Below are 22,318 nucleotides of genomic sequence, written 5' to 3' on the forward strand. Positions count from 1 at the left end.
TGACATTGTGTAGGTCTCCTGCTAACTTGCTAACTCATGTTACCACTGTCTTGCTGAAATACTTCTGCTAAGTAGCTTTGGGCCACTATTACCTAAAACTGTGTCTATTAATCCAGATTATCTGTCTTTCTCATTACTTTGAGGAAAGATTAAGCATGGAGCAAGATTTGTTTTACCTACGTTGGTTACATCAGTCATTCACGCTAGAGCTCGGCTAATGCCTACATTGCATACATGCACAGTTATTGAGACCACTTCGGACTTCGCGCTCACAAGAATATGGTATAATCGACGTCATTGTTTGTTAGTCTGTTTACTCTGGTGTTGGAAGCATACATCAATGGAAAGCTTATTTTGAGCTTTATTTTGAAAGCTTATTTTGAGTTCAGCTTTCAGATGATATAATCTTAATTAAAAAAATTGACCCTTGTGACTAGTTTTGTGGTCCAGGGTCACAAATGGGAATTGGGAAATATATTTTCTTTTCATAAGGGATACTTGTACTGTATGCGATTAAAGGTGCAGCCAGTGACTCACCAAGCAAAAGTTTCAATTTGTGCTGGAAATTAATCCATAGCTTTTAAGCAGTGCAGGTAAAGTCACAATTTGTAACCTACGGTATTTTAAACAGAGAATGTTCATTCAGCCAGTAACATTAGCAATTAATTACAATGTGATATTATTATAGACCTTTGGAATTTTTTTAACAGTTCAAAACTTGAAGGTGACTAAAAATGATTAAAACCTCAAGAGTTTTTTTTCCAGAATCCAAGCACATCCCTTTCATTTTATTATATTGCGCAAGTGTTTATTGATTGTATGTTGTCAGTGTATTGGATTACGTAAGAAGGTCAGAGGTTTACTTTCACAGAGAGCTAATGGTGTGTGCCATTTTGGAGATCACAAAAAAAAAAGCCTTTGAGTTCTGTCACTGTGACAAAGTGTCTGTGTAACCGTGAGGATCAAATACTGTGCCGTCGGTGGGAAAGTGTGCTGCTGACATCATTGCTATTGGCATCTAGGCAGGATGTATTGGTCAGTAAGGGCATGGCAGTGAATACTGGACTCTATAAGATCTAGCTGTGTGCAATTACATATGCCCTTAATTACCTGCCGTTCAACCCTGTACAGATACTGATGAGAAAGCAGGTGGAAAATGTGTTTTGAACAGTGTTACCGATAAACAAACAAGTAATGACTTATTAGCATTGCCTAGTTCTAATGACTGCTGCGTGCCGGTTTGACAGAGTAGAGTAATTAATTTCATAAATGTTAAATATGGTAAATTAATGTTGCTTGGGTCCTGCATAGCTTGAAAGGCGTAATTTGACGGGTATACCAACCTCCCTCTAGCAACAGCCGAATTTGAGTTATGACTTAATTTGGCAAGCGTTTAGATGTGAATATTCATTTTGTTTTGCTAATCATTTGAATATGGCATTTCAGTTTATATGTATTTATTTTGGCTGGGGCCAGATAGAAATGATGAACCTTTGCATAATTTGATACGTGAACCACCATCAACTGACAGTTTGTTGAATTATTTTCAGGGCTTTTTTGGAATATTCATTGGTCAAGAAAAGTGATGAAATGGCAGGGATTGAGGGTGGAACAGGATTGGTGGATGAAATAGGCACCCATATGATCACCAATAAGCTAGCCCTGATGTATAATATATCTATATTTTTTAAATGCTTTATCTTTTCTATAAAGCTGGGGTCTGCATAAGCAGTCAATGTTCCGATGGTGCATTGTCCATTATACCCTGGTGGTAGCTTCTATAACTACACCATCTGAAGGTTAAATTTTTCATAAATGTATGAATTAGCTTTTTTGGTAAGTGTAGTCTTTTAAAAAAGGAATGTGAAATAATAAACTAAGTGTAAAACAAACCTGTCTTCCCATTGTTGGTTTTACAGAGCTTGAATTTCGGCATGGGATTGGGTGTATTGTGCTTAGTTTTACATATTTCCGCAGATTTTGTGCTTGCACTTAAAGTGCGTGCACTTTTTTGCTGCTTATTGCACTTAAACATTCAAATACACACAAAAAAATGTCAAAATGCCAGTCTTGCCAAGTTATGTGAACGTAAACAGTTCAGAAAGAAAATGTATAATGGATCTAGGGTGCATTTCCCATACAACACAGTAACTCTCTGCTCAACTAATCAGCTGGATCACTGAAGAAATCAACTAGCAAGTGACGACCAGGGATGAAAAAACACAAGACTGTAACAAGACTTTAAGCATAAATTCATGTTTTTACAGGTTGCTCCCATGGACTTTTATTGTATTTTTCGATTGGTTCTGAGTGCCTGACAACTGTGAGGGGGGTGAATGTTTTCGAACTCGTTAGTTTAGATCATATTTAGATATAAAATGTATAACAAATAAGGGCGTGGTTAACTTTGATTGACAGCTTGATTGACAGCTGATAAAGACATCAGCATTGCTTATTTTTGGACCAAAATGTCTTTTCGATGCTTCAAAACATTCTAACTAACCCACTGATGTCACATGCACTTTAATGATGTCTTTATTTCCTTTCTGGACAAGGACAGTATACAATAAATTTTCAATGGACTAAATCTAAAATATCTTAAAGAGTACATATCATGTTTTTTACATATAAATCATACATTTGTGGTCTATATAAAGCGAAACTGTAATGCTTGGGTCTGAATTCCTCATTATTATAGCTCCACAGGCCCCTTTTCTACCCCTTTTCCGATGAGCAACTCATTTTGAAGTGGTCTCTTTAAATAAAAAGGAGATGTGTCATACCCCGCCCGCTCTCCAGGTCGCTGAGTTCACACTCGGTTCAACTCCACCCCGTTCAGCCATATTTGTAGTTTGATTAGAGATTTACGATTATAAAGCGTCAAAGAACATTTTTATTCACACGTTAAAAAAATGTCAACAACGGAAGACTTGTCCTTCAAGCCTTACATGTTCGATCCAGAGCGAGCGATTTAAAAAAGACGACGACGAACCTGCAGAACAACGTCTTCATATGATGTATTGCAGTGGTATGTAACTGTCTGTATTGTTTTATAAGTGAAAGTCGATTATTTCTCTTGTTAGAACAAGCACACTGACAAGATAAATGACGGTCTAATCTTACCACTAAAAATCTGTATTGATAATATGATACGTTTAGAAAAGCATCAGAAAACACAGCAGCTAAATGACCATCGATGAAACTCAAGAACAATAATACTGCAGACGTCTAATGTTACTTCAAAACAAAAACAAAGCTAGACAAAGGTACTGCTAAACCATGACCACCATGTGTTTTAAGAAAGTAAAGTACTTTATTTTTATTAACGATATTTACAGCTTATCGAAATGCTCTGTTCGTCGTCTCCAAAGATAGAAGGAATTTACCTCTCATTCAGACGAAGTCGATCGGCAAACCCTTCTTTATACTGGCGGAGGTTGTTGAAGTGGGAATCCTTGAAGTTCTTCGGGTCACTACATCCAACAACCGAACATTTTGACTTGCCCTCTCGTAACTTCTGCATAATTGAGCTTGGACTACAAAATCGGAGCGAGAAATAAAAATGGTGGATTGCTCGAAGTTGGACCAGTAGTCAATGTCCTTATTTGTCAGTTCCGCTGCACATATTGTGACGTAATTGTTCAAAATAGAGAACAGGAAAATCTGAACAGGTTTCAAAATATGACCAAAATAGAATATAAAGATATAAACGAATCACCTGAAGAGAATAATTTTAACTTTTCTGTACTTAAAAACACTCCAAATGTACAACAAAATGCAGTTAAGGGCTAAAAAAGTGGATTTAGCATGATATGTCCCCTTTAAACTGTGTTCTGAAGATGAACGGAGATCTGACAGGTTTGGAATGAGGGTCAGAGTCATTTATGACATCATTTTCATTTTTGGGTGAACTAACCCTTTAATGTCTGCTAACTCTATTGTGATGGTCCTCCAACAGACTTTCTACCAAGTAACTTTGCAACTACATGTCAACTCATTCTAACCCTAACCCTACCAGTCTACTAATACTCTACAAACACAATAATGAGAGTTAGTAGACATGTAAGTGCAACATTACTTATAGTCAACAGAATGAGTTTAAGGGGTTTAATCAAAATAAAGTAAAATCTTTGTTATATAATGTTTAGATCTGATTAATCTCACATAAACAAAGTATTTGAGTCAATGAATTGATTTCAGATAACTGGTGTTCATTTAGTGTTCAATAAGCCAGTCATAGTCCAGTCCAGTAGTGTCCGTCCTCCACGTCTCCATAGACAACTAAGCCATTAAGCTGATTGGAACGCGCAAATGCCCAGGCCATAGATGCCGTGATATCGGTCGTCCAGTTTGCCTCTCCAGTGGCAGGAAATTGGACATTCTGATCCACTGTCTGTCCAAATCATATTGGACCTGGGAGTCCGGGTGCACAGGGAACACAGGCCTTATCAGAGGATAAACACAACACTCGCACGGGCGTCCCTGTTCTATAAACCTCTATAATAACCAGCCCATCCCCATTTTCTCTCATCCGCGGTGCTCTATTTCTGATCCTACCCTTCATCTCAGCTTCTAGTTGTCTCTGGTGAGAGCAATAGATTTCTTTACAGGGCCAAACAATGCAGGATCCTGAAATTGCATTAAAGCATGCTAATGTAATCTCTCATGCCTGTAAGCTATCGGGTTTGTTACTTTCCAGCATGCTTATTAGAGAAATATTGTGCGGCTGTGTGTGGCTGGGTGTGCGTGTTCACAGAATTCATGGATGACGAGTTTGAAACAATTTGTTTTTTGCTGCAAACGGTGGTGTGGAGGAAATCATTATGTATTGCCTAAACTTGGCATATGGCTACTAATAACCACAGAATTTGTTCTATAAATCTGTGATGGCATTAATGTTTTCAAGAGCCTATAAATGTGCAATCTTTTTCCCTTTTAACTCTGATAGATGTTGGAACGCTGTAGGCCGTTCCACTGTAGACACCAGACCCATTTACACGGTTTCTTAAAGAAAGAGGTCATGCAGACCAGTGACTTAACGTCCTTTTTATTTAACACACACGCACGCACATACACGCGATAATCATCAGTTATGTTAGTCCTTTTCTTTGCACTTGTACAGTCTGACCTTACGCTTCCATTCCCTGGTATAAAGGCAAAGCAAACTTGCCCTAGGCGAGCTATATTTCACAACTCTTCAGGGACTGGCTTGATGGATCGGTCCTTCATATAGAAAACCCATAAAGCCTGATGTTTATGTGCAAGCAAATGAGTATTTGTGTTTCATGCATGTGTTTGGAGAGATGAGTGTAGGCACGCCTGCCATATTTACAGGTTACAACAAATGATTAGTGTGTTTGCGTTTACAGGCAGAGTTTCTAGCTGAGTTGTCGTCTCCATATTTTTAAGCACATTTTGGGATAGTGCATAACAATGATGATTTTAAAAAAAAGTGTCCGTAAAGACATTTAAAAAGGATTTATATTTTATTTACAGTAAATACTTATTACAATATTTAATATTGCTTTGACTTCTTTCAAACATTTGAACGGTACTATAGTGTAAATGAAGAAACCAAAACTGAACATTCAATGAACAGTTAACTTTTGATGTATGAAAAATGGCTAACACAATAGGCCTACTGCAAAAAAATGTTTTGCTGCTTTAAGCCTGTTGGAGGCAATATTGACTCTCTGTCTAAACTACCTCAGACACAAACTTCCCACTGGAGACGAAATCCTGCTGTTATGCTGAAAATGTGCAGGCAGCTGCTCCAAGCTGCTGTGGTCATGTTTGACATTTCACGTATACTCAGCCTTTCAGGGGCCTGTGTGTCTTGCACAGTTTCTAGAAAGACACGTCCAAATACAATGCACTGATGTATCAGAATGAGATGTCTTGTTTTTAAAACATCAAAGCTACACCAATCAGAGCTCAAATGCCGTGTTCAGACTACACAATATTTTTGTTTGTTACGTCCCTGTCATTATGCGATTTTGATTTCTAAATTCTTGTCGGGGACAAGAAACACGTTGCTTCCCGACCAATCATCTCTTGCTGTTTTTAATGACATGCAAAATGTCAGTGAGATGCCGGATCTAGCATCTGAATTCCGTAAACAAGAGCGTTAACAAAAAAATGGCTATCGAAGTGGACTGTTAGCTTAAAGGAGTAGTTCACTTTAAATTATCAGCAAAAGTTTTTTTTTTTACTCACCCCCATGTCATCATGGATATCTTCCATGTCTTTCTTTCTTCAGTCGAAAATAAATTAAGGTTTTTGATGAAAACCAGGATTTTTCTCCATATAATGGACTTCAATGGGAATCAAACGACAGTTTCAGTGCAAACTGCAAATTGTTCAAAGGGCTTTAAACGATTTCATAAGGTGAATAAGGGTCTTATCAAGAGAAACGATTGCTCATTTTAAAAAAAATAATAATAACAAAGTTTAAGTTTTATAAGCTCAAATGGTTGCCTTGCTTTGTTCCGTGATGCGTGTTCGTGACTCTCCTGTTCGAACTCGTTCATCAAAATGAATGAATCTTTTTTTCGTGTCATTTGGTTCATTCAACGAACGAAATTAATGAGTTGACTCGGGAAAAGATTCGTTCATTTTGATAAACAAGTTCGAACAGGAGAGTCATAACGCGCATCACAGAGCAAGGCGACCATTTGAGCTTATAAAACGTAAACTTTTTTTATTATTAAATGAGTGATCGTTTCGCTTGATAAAACCCTTATTCATCGTCTGGAATCATTTAAAGCTCTTTGAACAGTTTGCAGTTTGCACTGAATCTGTCTTTTGGATCTTGAACTGTTTAGTTCCCATTGAAGTCCATTATATGGAGAAAAATCCTGGAATGTTTTCATCAAAATCCTTAATTTCTTTTCGACTGAAGAAAGAATGACATGGATATCTTGGATGACATGGGGTGAGTAAATTATCAGCAAAAGTTTTTTTTTTTTTAAAAGTGAACTACTCTTTTAATAATACGCACCAATTCCAGCACTCACCAGGTTACTGAAGCACAATATCTTTTGTCGACATGCTAGTCTTTTAGTTGGGACGACATGAAGCGTTGTAGACGCGGCGTCGTCCACTATAACCCTTTTTACAAGAAACTTTCGATTCTTGCATATCCATCCCCGTTACACCCATTGTCGACCCTATGTCAGACGCATCGGGCTGAAATTGTGTACTCTGAATCCTGCTTTAGTCTATAACTCAAAGATGAGCTTTTTCTGATGCATTGTGAATTCTTTCCTGTCAGCCACATGGTAAATACAGCCTTGGAAAGGTAATGGGAGTTCCTCTGTTTTCCCAGCACACTTCAAATCTGCAGGTAGTGGTTTGTAGACTTAAGGTGAACTCCATTAAATAATGTGTAATTGCCTGGCGATGGTGTCTTTTGTTGTGTCACCGTCGGAAAAGCTCTCCACAGAATTGCTACAAATGAAGGAATTGATTTTCCTCCCATTGCCATTATTTCTTTCTGTGTCAATTCACCACCAAACCTCCCCCTGCCCCGTCGCTGCATGGTCTTATCTTCACTATAGTGCCCATTACCCCATCCATTTATCTACTGGCCACAAGAAGAACATTCACCTAAACTTCTCACTTTTAGATTTATTTTATCCAGAGTGAGTTACAGTGCATTCAAACTATACATTATATCAGGATGTGCATTCCATATGAGTAAAACATATGACCTTGGTGTTGATAGTGCCATGCTGTACCGCCTTAACTGTGAGTGTGTTAGTTGATAATTTTGCTAGTTAACAGTTTTTACACAATCCTGGAGTGTAGGGGTGGTGATGGCGCTGTGGATAAGACACATGCCTTTGGTGTGAGAGACCCGAGTTCGAATCCACTGTGAGATACCAATGTGTCGTGCGACCTCTGACACATATAGTAAGTGTAAGTCGCTTTGGATAAAGGCGTCAGCTAAATGAATAACTGTAACGGATTTGTCTAAATTGATAGCCAGTGAAAATGTCACAATATAGATCCCAACCAACATAAATGCAAATATTTAATTGTATTATGTTTTTTTTAAATATTTAAATATGTATTCATTTAACGTGTATTTTTATTAATTTAACATGTTATTGTATTGATTTATTTAACATGTTCATTTGATTAAGTTTACCTGTACTTTTTTTAATGAATGTCTTTTTTTTTTATTTAACATGTTATTTATTTATTTAACATACAATCATTTACACATTTATTTAGATTTATGTACATTTAATTTAGGAGGGTTATTTAAAGTGAGGAATGAATGTTTGGAACAGTTTGTAATGGAACCATTTTTCTCTGCCTTTTTGAGATGAACAGAAATGCTAACTGATGTCAATTTCCTGGCATAATATACTTTTTTTGGGGCTTGGTATATATAAACGATTTTATGCAAAATGCCATTAACCCCACAGAAGCAAACAGTCTCGTTGCAGGCAGTAAGCAACTACACTCTCTGTGTGAAGAATGAAGAATGTGTAAGGCAAATAATGATACCTTCTCCTAGACTCGTCTCTCTCTGTCATTCACAGCTGTCAGACTGTTGTGAAGCCCAACTCGGGTGACAATTAGAGAGGATTCATACCAGACAAATGAACAACAGGGAAAGAAAAGTGTGAGTGTGTGCATTTGGTGTATGTTGTTGTGTGTGTTTGACAAGGTTGTGTGTGTGCGTGGGTGGGGATATGTTCGCTCTATCTTTCGACAAGACCAGAAAGTGCTGTGATACATGAAAATCCCAAATAATTCCTCATCTCTGCAGCATCCCAAAGGGAAGAGTAAAGGGATAAACCCGACCCAGAGGAAATACAGCTGCTCCGATGACAAATCACCGGTGTAATGGGAACAAAACGGGGTGTCCTGTGTAGAATCATAAAGAGAGGGCAACAATCTCCTAGGAATTGAATCAATTAACAGGTTTAAGCTAATGTTTTGTATTTCGTTGTCTAAATTTGGTTTACAATGAGGAACTATGAGAATCTGTTCACATACACTCTAAAAAATGCTGGGTTATTTTAACCCAATTTTGGGTCAAATATGGACAAACCCAAAATGTTGGGTTAAAAATGTAATGTAAAAATTTAACCCAACGGCTGGGTTAGTCCATATTTGACCCAAAGTTGGGTTAAAACAACCCAGCATTTTTTAGAGTGTATCATTTTAAATACCTTCAGGACTGAAGTCTGTTTAATCAGCAGAAACTGTTTCTTCTTTATACAAGCGATTAAAATGGGAATTATTATGCCAACAGATTGTTGAGGTCTTTGAATCTTAGAGCAAAAATCAAAGTCTACGCTCTTCAATAGATCATCAACTTCACATCACCTTCATTTGGACCTTACCAAATCATTCTCTGCCAATAATTCAGTGAGCATGTACTGTATAAAAGTGTTGAGGAGACAGGCAGAGCTCTGGAAACTCGGTGTGAGCTTAGATGAGATGGAATCCCTTGTGGCTTTGATATCTCAATGACATGGACATGATTTGATATACAACAGCTGACAGAACAGTATCAGACTCAGAAGTGGAATGTTGGGTTGTGCTGTATATGTAAACTTCTTTCAGTTTAGATGATTTAGGTTCATTCATGGAAAATTATGGGGCAAAGCATTGCACCAGAGTACACATTAATATACCCATTGTTTTGAAAGTGGAAGTTAAGACGCTTTATATGTTTAAGATTAATTCACTTTAAACCATTTACTTACCATTCTGTGCTATATCCATTTTTTCAACTTCTGCTGGTGAATCCATTAAGTCCATGATGCATGCAAAGATAAATAACATGTTGTATTTCATTAGTCTTTAGGTAAGACACTTAAGGTGAATAGGATACACGTTTTAGATATCCCTAATTGAATGAATCAGTTAAATATGATTTAGTTTTCTGAATTTGGTATTCGTTTTGGTATTACATGTTCTATTTAAATAGGCAAATGAGCCATTATCTCATTAAATATGCTCTAACGTGCGTACATTTCCAGAATAGAACCAGGTTCAAAGTGCAATTTATGACAAATTCTCATAATTGACCAGTGCATGAAAAAACAATGGTTTTGTGATGGTGTCTTGCCTACTATAGACCCACTTTTTGTTGAAATGCAACTTTTTCCTTTTATAAATAACTTTTTTTTTTGTAGTATGACATTTATTTGATTTGGCTTAAATTGCTGTATAAAACATAACATATGCTCCCAGTACTTGTCTGATTGAAGTGATGGCAATCTGTGTCAGTCTGCCAGAACATTACAGAGCCAACTCTGTTTCCATGTGGGTCTTATATGAGGCTCTTAGCTGGGATATACTAGACACGTTGTGGACTTTTCCACAGCGGAAATAGATAACCACACCCCATCTACCATGCGGTTCTCATCAACCTGGATACCAAGGTTATTGCACACCGCCAGGAAACTACATTAAGCTGCAGCGTTGAAAAAAAAAAAAAAGAAAAAAAGAAATACAAAGAAAGGAAAAGATGAAGAACAAGGTTGATAGCTAATGGATTTTTGAAAGCACTGAACTCTTTTGATAAAATTAGAAGTTATTTTTTCCAAACTTCCATTTGGATAACATTTAACCCTAAAGATCAACTCATTAACATTAGTAAATGCATAAACTAACAATGAAGAAGACTTTACAGAATTAATTTTCTATGTTCATATACATTTTTACATTATAATATTACATTTTTAGTATTTCATATGTTGTTTAGAATAGATCAGGCTACTTTACATTTAAACATACACATTGACAAAATAATAATGTATTATGATGATAAATTAATTGACAGTGAACTTCAGTATGTTTTTAATATTAAAATGAATTAGATTTGTAAATATTGTAAAAAGAAAATTCATGAAACCTAATGCAATAACCTTTTTGTAAAGTGTTGTAGTATTTTTCCGTGCTGACAATGACACTTGACCAGTCTAATCATGTTGCACTTTCTGCAGATAATTTGTTTAAAATGAAAAATTCTGTCATTATCTTCCCATAAACCAGGATACAGAATGAACCAGGACTGCAATAGATGTCCACCGAAAGTAAAATACAACTAATCTTAGTTAATGATGGCTTTGCCTTTTCTGCTTTAAAGTTGTTATGCCCGTTTATAAAGTCTTGATTTTGTTTTGGGGTCTTTTAGAATAGGTTTGTATGCTGGTAAATTGTTAAAAAAGTGTTTTTTGACCATTCATCAACTATTGTCGTCGTTACCAACATAGTTCAACCAGGGGCGCAACTGCCCAGTTTCAGAGGGGTATGCAGCAACAATTTTAGCGCACCCCCCCCCCCCCAAAGGGAAAAATAAATGTAATGTAAGTGTGCAAAATTAATACAATTAAACTAGCTACTCCTCCTTGATGAACCCCCCTAACAAAAACTATAAGCTCCATTGGAACAGCAAAAGTGTTTCTCACAGGATTTTAGGTAAAACTGTAGTAGGTGGACCTCTGTTTCTCTGGGGGGGTTCGGGGGCATGCACCCCCATAAGAAAAAAACCCCGCCTCCTCTAGCCTGGCTGTTTGTCCTCTAAAATTTTATATAACATTGAAGGAATGCAGAAATGATGTAAAAACGCACAACAGCAGCTACATATAGAAATACAATATATATAGCCTATATTTTTTTAATTTTTAATTTTTTTTTTACCATCGCTTTGGCGCCCCCCATTGTGCTGCGCCCCTATGCGCCGCATATAGCGCATACCCACTTTTTGCGCCACTGAGTTCAACGATTTGGCATTTTCCAAAACCATAGTTCCAATGAACACCGCAAACTAACATGGTTGGAACTGCAGATCTCAATGTGGTTAGAAAATTTTGTTAAATTACATGTAAATTTAAATAGATCATGCTCTTGGGCACAATGAGCAAGCTAACATTCAGGACATTCTATATCTTTCATTCTATTTAAATATGTATACATTTGAATCTATATATTTTGGCGTGTCAAGTTCTCAGCAGCATTTTTGAAGAGTGCGCATGTGTGTACAATGCAGAAAAACGAATAAAGAAAAAAGCATGGAACAAAAACAGTGGAGTAGTCTTTAGGTACCATGTTTGTTATTGTAGCATCTCGGAGATCTCGAATAGATAGATTAATTAACAGAAGTTATTACTCTTCCACCTGCGTGTGACATTAACGGCAGCCCTATATTGTTGAACAAATGTGGTTCAAATGACAGGTCTGGGGGTGTTCCTTTAACACCCATGTTTAGAGTTTCCCCCGGAGCCCTGCATTCACGCAGAGTTGGACAGAGGCTGATTATGCTATGCCATTCTGTATTCTTTTTGTGTTTCCCTCTAAATTAAATATATTCGCTCAAGGTAACCTTTGTCGAGTGCATCCAACACAACCACGGCCATGTTACAACAGTTTTGGGAAACAGTCATGACTAGTTGGTTAGAGTGCATCATATGGTAGCTAATCAGCAAGTTACAACATTGTTCTGGAAACACATCCCTGATTAGTTCCAGTCTCTATGAATCCCCTCCTTACGAAAAGTGCAATGCGTTTTGATTGGTCGGCTTGAACAGTGTGTTTTAGAAATGTCACGCCCCTTACCATAACTACAACACATTACTATTGCAACTCAACCAGGGGTGCGTTTCCCGAAAGCATCGTTAGCCAACTATGGTCTCAAGTTCCGTCGTTATCAGCATAGTTCAAGGAGTCGGTGTTTCCCAAAACAATCGTTCCAACGAACATTCGCAAACAGCGTCGCAAAGTTCTCGACAGCTCTCAACCTGTCGTTAGAGGCATAGTTTCTATATTGCGTGACATTTGGATGTAATAAATCCTTATGAGCAAAATAAGCAAGCTGACATTCAGTACAACCGGTGCCTTTTACTATACATACAAATGTCATCTACGTCTTTTAGTTTGTCAAAAGATTTAAAGTATCGTGTTTGAAGAGTGCGCATGTGCGAACGTGCTCTATATGCAAGAATGAGCCAAATATTGAGTCTGGTAATAAAGCAAAATAACTGAGAACCATTTGAAATAGTCTTCAGATGACATGGCTGTAATTTATATTAACAAATCTAGCGTTAATTGGATCTCAAACAGTTTCATTAAAAGTATTATTACTCCACCACGTGCGAAACCCACGTGGTTGAACGATACTTTGCGACAGTGGGTTTCGGGAAACAATCGTGACTAGCTAGTTGATTTCTCCAACGATGCATCGTACTATGATCGTGAAGCAGCTAGTTACATCGTTGTGCGGGAAGCGCAACTCTGGCCTCTTCCCTCTTTTCAAATAAGGGATATTGTAACATGTACTTTCTCATTAGAAAACTCAAGACTACAGTTGAGGCATTTGAAGGAGTTCAGAAACACTGCTTATTGAGATACACTTACTGAATAATTCCCTTTGGAGTGGACTTTGTGGTTTGCAACTTTGCAGACCTTTTTCGTGCTCAAACAGCAGCATTGCATAACAAAGCATAATAGGTCCTATTGAATGCTTCTGGTGCATCTTCTAATGAAGGGACAGGAAGCAGCAGTATGCCTGGGCCAGTAGGACCATAATGAAAAGTAATTAGAATCATTTGGACTCTGGGTTTAGTGAGAATCCTGATTAATGACATGCAACAGTGAGAGTTGAGAAACTGCTCTCCCAGGCACTGAAGATCATTGCTGGAGAACAAGCCACTGGCCGAGCTAGCAGATCAAGAACTCCAGCTTTCACCTGCCGCTGCCCCACTTTGAAAATAAAGGACAACATAAGAGAGAGAGACCGAGAGAGAGAGAGAGGGAGAGGATTGAATATGGATTCCAAAGCCGGTGCTCTTTGTGATACTGGTGAGCTTGAGACAATTTCTACTTCACTGCCATAAATCTAATAAAAGTGAAATTCTTCAAAACACCTTCAAAACTCAATTCAAGCCTGAAAAATGGAGGCCTGGTGGAGGACACATGTATGTGTTGCTGTAAAAGTAATATTGAGCTGCACACAATCATAAACCAGCTACTGCTGTGATCATATTCAGTTTTCTGTGTACATGAATATATTCTTAATGTTTAGTAATGTCTTGTTGAATGTTTGTTTTATTCTATTATTTTTGTTTTCAAATTGCTATATTATTTTTTTAGCATCATGACATCATATTTATGTTTCCCTTGGTTTCCTGTTGCTACCTTTTATAGATGCTTTGGAAATTATAGATGTAAAACAATCATAGCAATAAAGTACTTCGAAATTGCCACTGAATAGAATGCCAAGAAAGAGAGTCTCACTACGCCGCTGATGACTAACAGTCTCGGTCGAGCTGTTATATCATATCAGTTCTGGTGGACAGCATTATTTCAGTGTGCATAAACAGGAAAACTGAACTAACCAGCTTTAGCCAGAAAGTAATATTGCTTTAAAGGTGAAGTGTGCTTCTTTTATTTGTTTTTGACCAGATGTAGATTGATGTAGAAATACTTCACCTTTAAGCTGGCATTTAAAGTAGCATAGTAAACCATCCACATTCAAATGATGTTTAAGAGAGCGAGAGGCTTATTGCTGTCCTCTAACTGGCATCTAGAAGAGTATTTCTGAAATAGTGCACTCTGTGTGTTTGGCGGTCTTATCTGATTCTACAGGGAGACTTTAATATTTACTAGAAAAACAAAGCACAATGTGACACTGGATATGAAATTAATCTCCCTGGAGGAGATGAGGGGAATATAGCTTCAGTAAATTACATGGTGAGATCTGCCAAAACCTCTAGTAAATTCTGTGAATTTCTCTGACAGGCCCTCTGTGATGTAATCGGTTATTGGAGCATGTTGAATCCCTCAACCAGTCGCACTCTCTACAGAAAAAAACAACAACAAAAAAACAGCACAGCTAAATATTTAAATAGGTGTCCAGTAATTCAAGGTTGAGGTGTCATTTTTAAGGGTGAATGAGACAATAGACTGAAACATTTCAAAATATAATGTAATTCATCTATCTGTCTGTCACTCTACAGGTATCTGTCTCTGCCTGTCTGTTTTTAAAAATTAGTCATGGTGAATGAATTTATTAATGTATTTAATGAATCCTCTTTGCATTCAAATTGAAAGTTCTTTTCCATTCAAATTCTATTTGCTGAAATTGAATTTTGTTTGAGGACTTCAATACTGCCCCACAAAGGCAAAAAGACCTTATCTCGCTAGAGTGTGGAACTGAGAAAAATTACTTTAAAGATATTTAGTTGTCCTGCCAAATTAATTATAGGTAGGACACTGAAAATCTTAGGTTTAACTAATGAAAATTATCGACGTAACAAAATTTTGAGCTCAAACTTGACTTTTGACCACTGTTTTAAAGTTACTGTACTCTGCCTTTGTATTGTCAGCAAAAAGTGAGAAGTCATGCCAAGGCAAAAGGCAGTAGCTTCCACATTATCAATATTTGGTTACTGATCACCATTAACAAAATCATTATAGTAACACCTGTATAAATTCTAGTGATCATGGCATTTATTTTGTGTGATTTACAATTACCTATAGCCTTCTACTTATTGTAAAATACCTCCATACTAGCAGGAAAGACTAAAGAGTATCTTTAAGTGGTACCTACAGTACCAAGTGGCATAATTCTCTTGCTAAACACCCCTTCAAAAGGATCACAATAAAACAGATCCTCACCCACATTCCACCCAGAGACTGGTTTAAAAATACTGGTGAATTTATTAGACGCATAGTTCCACAGGTGTTTGTTTACCGATATTCAAGTTAGAAAGTGTCACGCTCCGTTCACGAAAATTAGCATGCAGTCCTTTACCCCTTAGGACCCGTTCTGGTTCTAGTAAGGAGCACGTTCTGGACTATCTAGACGACTAATGCATTTATAGCACAGCCTTCTGTGTTCTGCGTCTTTTCAGTGTACGTTGGTTTCAGCTGTCTGCCCTATTATTGTGCGTGCACTTCGCTCATCCCTCGGATTTATTCCGGACGCCACTGTGTTTTGTATGCATGCTTTTAACAGCTGTTCTGATGTTGTAGCTATGCACCAGCACTTCTTGCTCCATTTTGTTGTATGCACCAATATACACTTGTTGCTTCATTATTATCGCTCCATGTGATATTTTAGTCCCGCGTCGACTCTAACATGTTCAGGGCGGACCTAAAGGCGCCGGCGAAGGCGGGTCGACGTCTGCACCTGGTGGCCATCTTGTCACAGGCAGCTTGCTCACTCGTAACATATGGCGCTTTTCCACTGCATAGTACGGTACGGTTCGGCTCAGTACGGTTCGACTCGGCGCGGAACAGTTCGGCTCGCTTCGCGTTTCCACTGCGTGGTACGACTCGACTCGGTATGGATCGGTTCGGTTCGCTTAGCTCGGTTGCTTTTCCACTGCAGTAGTACCCCTTCAAAGTGTGTGGGACTGATCGTTATTTGCGCGCGCCTCTACTGCCATGACATCATCTTAAAAGCGCCACATTTTCAAACCCACAACACAGGAACAATGGAGACTATCGAGGGGATGGTGTTCCTGATTCTCGGTATGTGGTTGTTTTTAACTGCTAGACGGAAAAATGTGTTTAAAATGAGGCTGATGGCAGCAAAACAAAAATACTGCTAAAAAAGTGTCTCGTGTCGCAAATCCAATGACGCTAGTAGTGACGCTGGTAGTGACGATTCTGTCTGACCAATCAGTGATCTGCAGTGTTTCACGTCACATTTTAGTACCGGTACGGTACGCTTGGAACCTCAACAGACCAGGTACCATTTAAAGCGACCCGAAGCGAACCGTACTGTACCGTACCATGCAGTGGAAAAGCACCACAAGTGAGCCGTACCGAACTGAACCGTACCGTACTATGCAGTGGAAAAGCGCCAAAGTGAGCCGAACCGAACCGTACCGTACTATGCAGTGGAAAAGCGCCTATTGTTGTTAATGGTACATGTACTATTTAAATCACCATAACTTGCTCAATTTTCTACCGATTTTCAAACGGTTTGTTTTGTTCTAAACGTCAGAGATGTAGTTATGACACTGCATACTTATGAATAAAAAGTGTATAAAGAAATAATCATCCAGATAATTATAGCCACGTTAATAACGTTTGTAAGAAACCAAACCGTTTGTAAATCCGTCATGATTTCAACGAGATAAGAGTATTTGTGTTCGTGCTGACCACTCATCTTACATCAGCTTGTCTGTGACAGGATGGCCGCCGGTGATGACGATGGAAACTCCGCTGTAACACATCTTGCCTTTATATACATATCTATGGTTGTAATAACCTGCGATGGCATGTGTAACATTTTTCTGTCAACTCTGCATATATCCTTTGCGATCGATATCACATATTTGTCGATGAGCATACTAAATGTTCTGACCGTATTATGCAGGACAAAGCTCTGAGGACATCAGAAGTTACAGGGATGGATGGTAGCTGTACAAAGTACACAAGCTACATCGCAATTTAAATTTTAATGAAGAGTAAAACAAAGGCAGAACACCATATAATCTGATTGGTAGCATTATTTGATAGAACGCCAGCACAGTAACGCCGTAACTCAATGAGCGTTCCAAAACAAAGCCAAAGAGCGGTAACTGGTGTTACGTGTTCTGCCTTGGTTTTTCATGGGCTTTTGGAAGTTATGGTTAAGACTACCCATTATTTTCTCGAAAAAACAACGGAATTGACTCTTGATACTTCTTGAATGTGCCAAAAATATCATTTTCAACCAAAAACAAAGTTACAGTCTTTTGCCTTTGCACGGCAGAATAGGGATTCTCTGTTTAGCTCTGAACAGTGCAAATTCATCTCTCACATTGTTGAAACAAGTCAAATTAGACAGATTCTAATGTAAACAGTTTGAGGGACCAGACAACAATTAAATCTGGGCCCACTTGTGACAAACGCATGGTTTGTACTGACCATGGTGTGTTTCACAGTATATGGTAATTTTGTTTTTTGAATTTCAATGTTTGTTCGAAAAACAATTTTTGTTACAGTTTTGGGTCCACACTTAACATCCAATGTAAAAACAGGATTCTGAAGCAAATCCATTTGAAAAGCACTGTTTATTTATGTGCTGTAAATGAGGTGACAGTGTGCGCCGATGTCCATTTCCATCTGTCAGGTTCTCCGTATGAGATGTTTTTAGTTTGTGCTGGTCCCAGCAGGTGATTTTGGTCTGAGTGTGTGTGTGTGTGTGTGTATGTTTGTTACAGCAGAAATTGCTCCACTACCTGTGTGAGAATGGGCCTGTCTGATTTTAGAGCCCATCAGAGTGACTGGTGACCCATAAGACAGGTGCAGAGAGAGGGAGAGTGGGAGAGAGAGAGATAACAAAGAAGAAGGAAGGCTGGGTGTATGCAAGATGCATGCCACCGTACAAGGACAGGGGCAGAGAAAGAGAGAAAAATACCCGTTGGAGTTGATGGTTTGTCTGATATAGTGACTGAACTTTATCCCAGCTGTGGCTGATCTACCCTGAGTCTGACTGACATGCAGTGCTGGAAACCCTGATGCATAATGGAGGTTCTGCGGCCGTATCCTGCTGCGCTGACGGGTGATACTGTCAAATGTGCCAGATGTATCAAATTAAAGATTAGCTGCCACCAGTGGGCCTGCGGTTTTACCGGAAATGTTTAAGTTGTATTGATTAAAACTTGCATTTAAATTGGAAGTGACTAAAACACATACTTCAGGTTCTCGCACTGCTCATTTCAGAGGCAGAGAAGAAAATCACTACATCAAAAAATCACATGAACTTGAGGCTTTGCAGAATTGAACACGGATGCCTTTTAGGATTCTGTTGTGCTGAGCATGTCTGAAACATTCTGCTCTTGATGAGATAAGTTAGAAATTATTGCTGTACAGTGATTGTACATAAGTTCAGGGCAACCAGTCAATGCCGCTAAAGGAAACTATGCCACTGAAGGCCTGAGCACAAACTGCACATCAGTGCAACCTAAAAGAAAGCATATTTAATATAGGTATTCATATTTAAATTCATTATTAGTTAATGCTATAAAAGTATTTTTTTATATCTTTGTTAGTTCATGAGATTTTTTTTAACTCTATTATAAAGTGGTATCAATGCAACCTTATCTGGTTAGACTTTAATTTGATGGTCCACTTTAGACATTCTAGCTAAAAGTAACTTTGCAGCTACATGTCGGATTACTCTCGCTAGAGTGTTAAAGGGTTAGTTCACCCAAAAATGAAAATTAAGTCATTAATTACTCACCCCCATGCTGTTCCAACCCCGTAAGACCTTACGTAAGATCATCTTCGGAACACAAATAAAGATATTTTTTATTGAATCTGAGAGTTAGATCAGTCCTACATAGACTGCCTAAGGGACTGGCTCTTGACGGCCCATAAAGTCATTAAAGAAAAGGTTTAAATATTCCATGTGCCTACAGCGGCTCAATTATAAGTTTATCAAGCGACGAGACTACTTTTTGTGCGAAAAAAACATAAATAACGACTTTATTCCACTATTCCATTACTTCCTTATGGGCGCATGCGCGAGAACTGAGACGAGGACGTTCTCATTCTTCTACTTCTTGTTACCGGCTGCTCACCGCTTGGGAGTTTTACCGCCACCTACCGTATAAAATGATGATCCATATATAAGGCGCTCCGGATTTTAAGGAACACTGTAGTTTTTTGAGAAGATTAAAGGCTTTTAAGTGCACAGCGCGCATCTTCCTCTGCTTGTAAACAGAAAGTTTTGCGCTTCCAGCTATATCAGCACATCATCTTATACGGTAGGTGGCGGTAAAACTCCTAAGCGGTGAGCAGCCGGTAACAAGAAGTAGACGAATGAGAACGTTCTCGTCTCAGTTCTCGCGCATGCGCCCATAAGGAAGTAATGGAATAGTGGAATAAAGTCGTTATTTATGTTTTTTTCGCACAAAAAGTAGTCTCGTCGCTTGATAAACTCATAATTGAGCCGCTGTAGGCGCTGTATGGAATATTTAAACCTTTTCTTTAATGACTTTATGGGCCGTCAAGAGCCAGTCCCTTAGGCAGTCTATGGAGGAGTGATCCAGCTCTCAGATTCAATCAAAAATATATTTATTTGTGTTCCGAAGATGAACGAAGGTCTTACGGGGTTGGTACAGCATGGGGGTGAGTAATTAATGACTTAATTTTCATTTTTGGGTGAACTAACCCTTTAAGTGTTCGGGTTGGTAAGTTGACATGTAGTTGTAAAGTTACATATATTCAGGGGAGCATCACAATAAAGTGTTAGTGGGTATTATCAGCCAGTCTACCAATACTCTAATAACTGGTAGTTGACAAAGTTGCAGAGTTACTTATAGTTAGTAGAATGTCTTATGGCAGTCTGCTTAATTTGTTAATGATATTATTTTCACCTAAATTAAGCCAAATAAGCCACAATACAATCCCGTTGACATCTATATTTTTGTGTTAGATGTTAGTAGAGTGTACTCTGGTATTTGCTTGTTTTGTGTGTGTCTGTTTTAAAAAAGGTATGTGGAAGATGCTGTGTTCTCCCACTGTGGATGAAACTTCATAGGTGTGGAATACTAATAGGAGTTACTGCAGCCGGGGGATGTGAGTGATTATTCCAGCCTTCAGCCTTACTGCGACTGGAAGCATTGGGATGGATTGTAGGAGACAGGGACAGGTGAGGGAGGACCGGAGGGTTGAATTTCTGTCTTCACCTTGCCCCACTCCCCCGCGGAGATCTGAGGGCTTATTGCCAGGCCCTGCTGGGAGAGCTCATTGCCTCTAATCATGCCCTATCCTTGGCCTCATATAGAGAGATGAATGCGATATCTGATGAAGGAGAAGGTACGGTTATGTCTGCACATTTGTTTACATGTAATATTTCTTGCCGGCTTCAGGCCAGAAATCCGAATCAGTTTCTTTACGCGAGTTTGATGTTTTGTTTTCTGCATCTTTGTGTTGTGTGACTCAAAGTCATTTGATATGCTAATGTCAATAGTTGCTAAAGCCTCACAGCATGCAGAGTTTTCAGTGACTAGCAACAGTGCAGTTCTCAAAACCATTAGAAAATTAGCATTAATCAACACTATTTTAACATTTACTTGGAGACATTCATGTTTTTTTTCCGCAACATATTAAATTACATGGTTATCCATTAAAGGTTCTCAAGTTTATACATAATGGTTTTCCAATTCATAAAGCATGTAAACTTATGCATGTGTGTGGTAGATGTATCTTTTATTTAGCAACTTACATTTTAAAAACACAAACCAGTTTTAAAGTTCATGTTTTTGGTATGAATTTGTATAATTTATGTTGCAGAACAAATGTGAAAATATTTCTTCAATAAAATCGCAACTTCATACCTTTTTCCCCCACTTAAAACTGTGTCCTAACCCTGTGCAATGACACAAACAAAATTGCACTTTGCCGGTTGAATGGTTTCTCATGTATATTAATTGCATAGGATAATCCAAACATTAAACTCAATACAAAAAATTTAAATGATTATGAAATTATGAAATAATTTAAAGGGGGCATACACTGTAAAAATGAATATGATATATCTAATCAATAAAATTGTGACAACAGATTACAAGCAATATTATTAATTAAATTTAACAAATTAGAACTGAGTAATAATTCATCTAATTAATTCCTTAAAAGTTAACCATTTAAAATTAGTCAGATTTTCACAAAAAATAAACAAAAATATCTGAATAACAGAAGAAAGAAGAACTCTTTATTTTATATTGCCAATAATTGAAGACACCTGATATCGAGCCGAATCGCTGAAGGAGAAATCCATAATTGTAAGTCACCATTATGGTGATCTGTGTTTATTTTAGTTGGGCTCTTGACCCTTAAGTCATTCACTTCTGATGGTGTTGGTTATGTTTAAACATAATAATTTTTTTTTACAATCATTTGACTGGTTAAATTTTCTCATTACTGGTTAACCTTTAAGGATTGATTAATTATTACTCAATTCTAATTTGTTCAATTTAATATATAATATTGCTTGTAATCTGTTGCCACAATTTTATTGCTTAGATATAGCATATTCATATTTTTCCCAGGCTTTGTGAAGTAATAATATTACCCATTTACTGTAAATAATCCCCGCCCACAGAATATGCAAAAAAGGAGATGAGGCCTGGTTAAGCTGCATTAGAAAAAACAGCGTTGTCGCTTTGTTAAAGATACAATGTTTTTTCCCCACCCCGTTTACAAAACTCTTTTGTTTGACCTTCCTAAGTCTGACAAACTTAGAGTGGTTAAAATTGGCTTTAAACACTCTTCCTGAACATTATATTCCCAACGTTTACCTGTGTGCTGCACATTTTACATAGAACAGCTTCCAGAACCTTAGTGA

At 37.9% G+C, this 22,318-nt stretch overlaps 1 long non-coding RNA gene across 2 annotated transcripts in view; it reads left to right on the forward strand.

Annotated features, from left to right (window-relative positions):
* LOC148981428 (uncharacterized) overlaps positions 1–22,318 on the forward strand; it is a 162,995-nt gene that overhangs the window by 16,167 nt on the left and 124,510 nt on the right. The gene's annotated exons all lie outside the window — the stretch shown is intronic.

This window comes from Pimephales promelas, chromosome 5 (assembly GCF_988280905.1).
Source record: "Pimephales promelas chromosome 5, fPimPro1.hap1.1, whole genome shotgun sequence".
NCBI classification, from domain to species: Eukaryota; Metazoa; Chordata; class Actinopteri; order Cypriniformes; family Leuciscidae; genus Pimephales; species Pimephales promelas.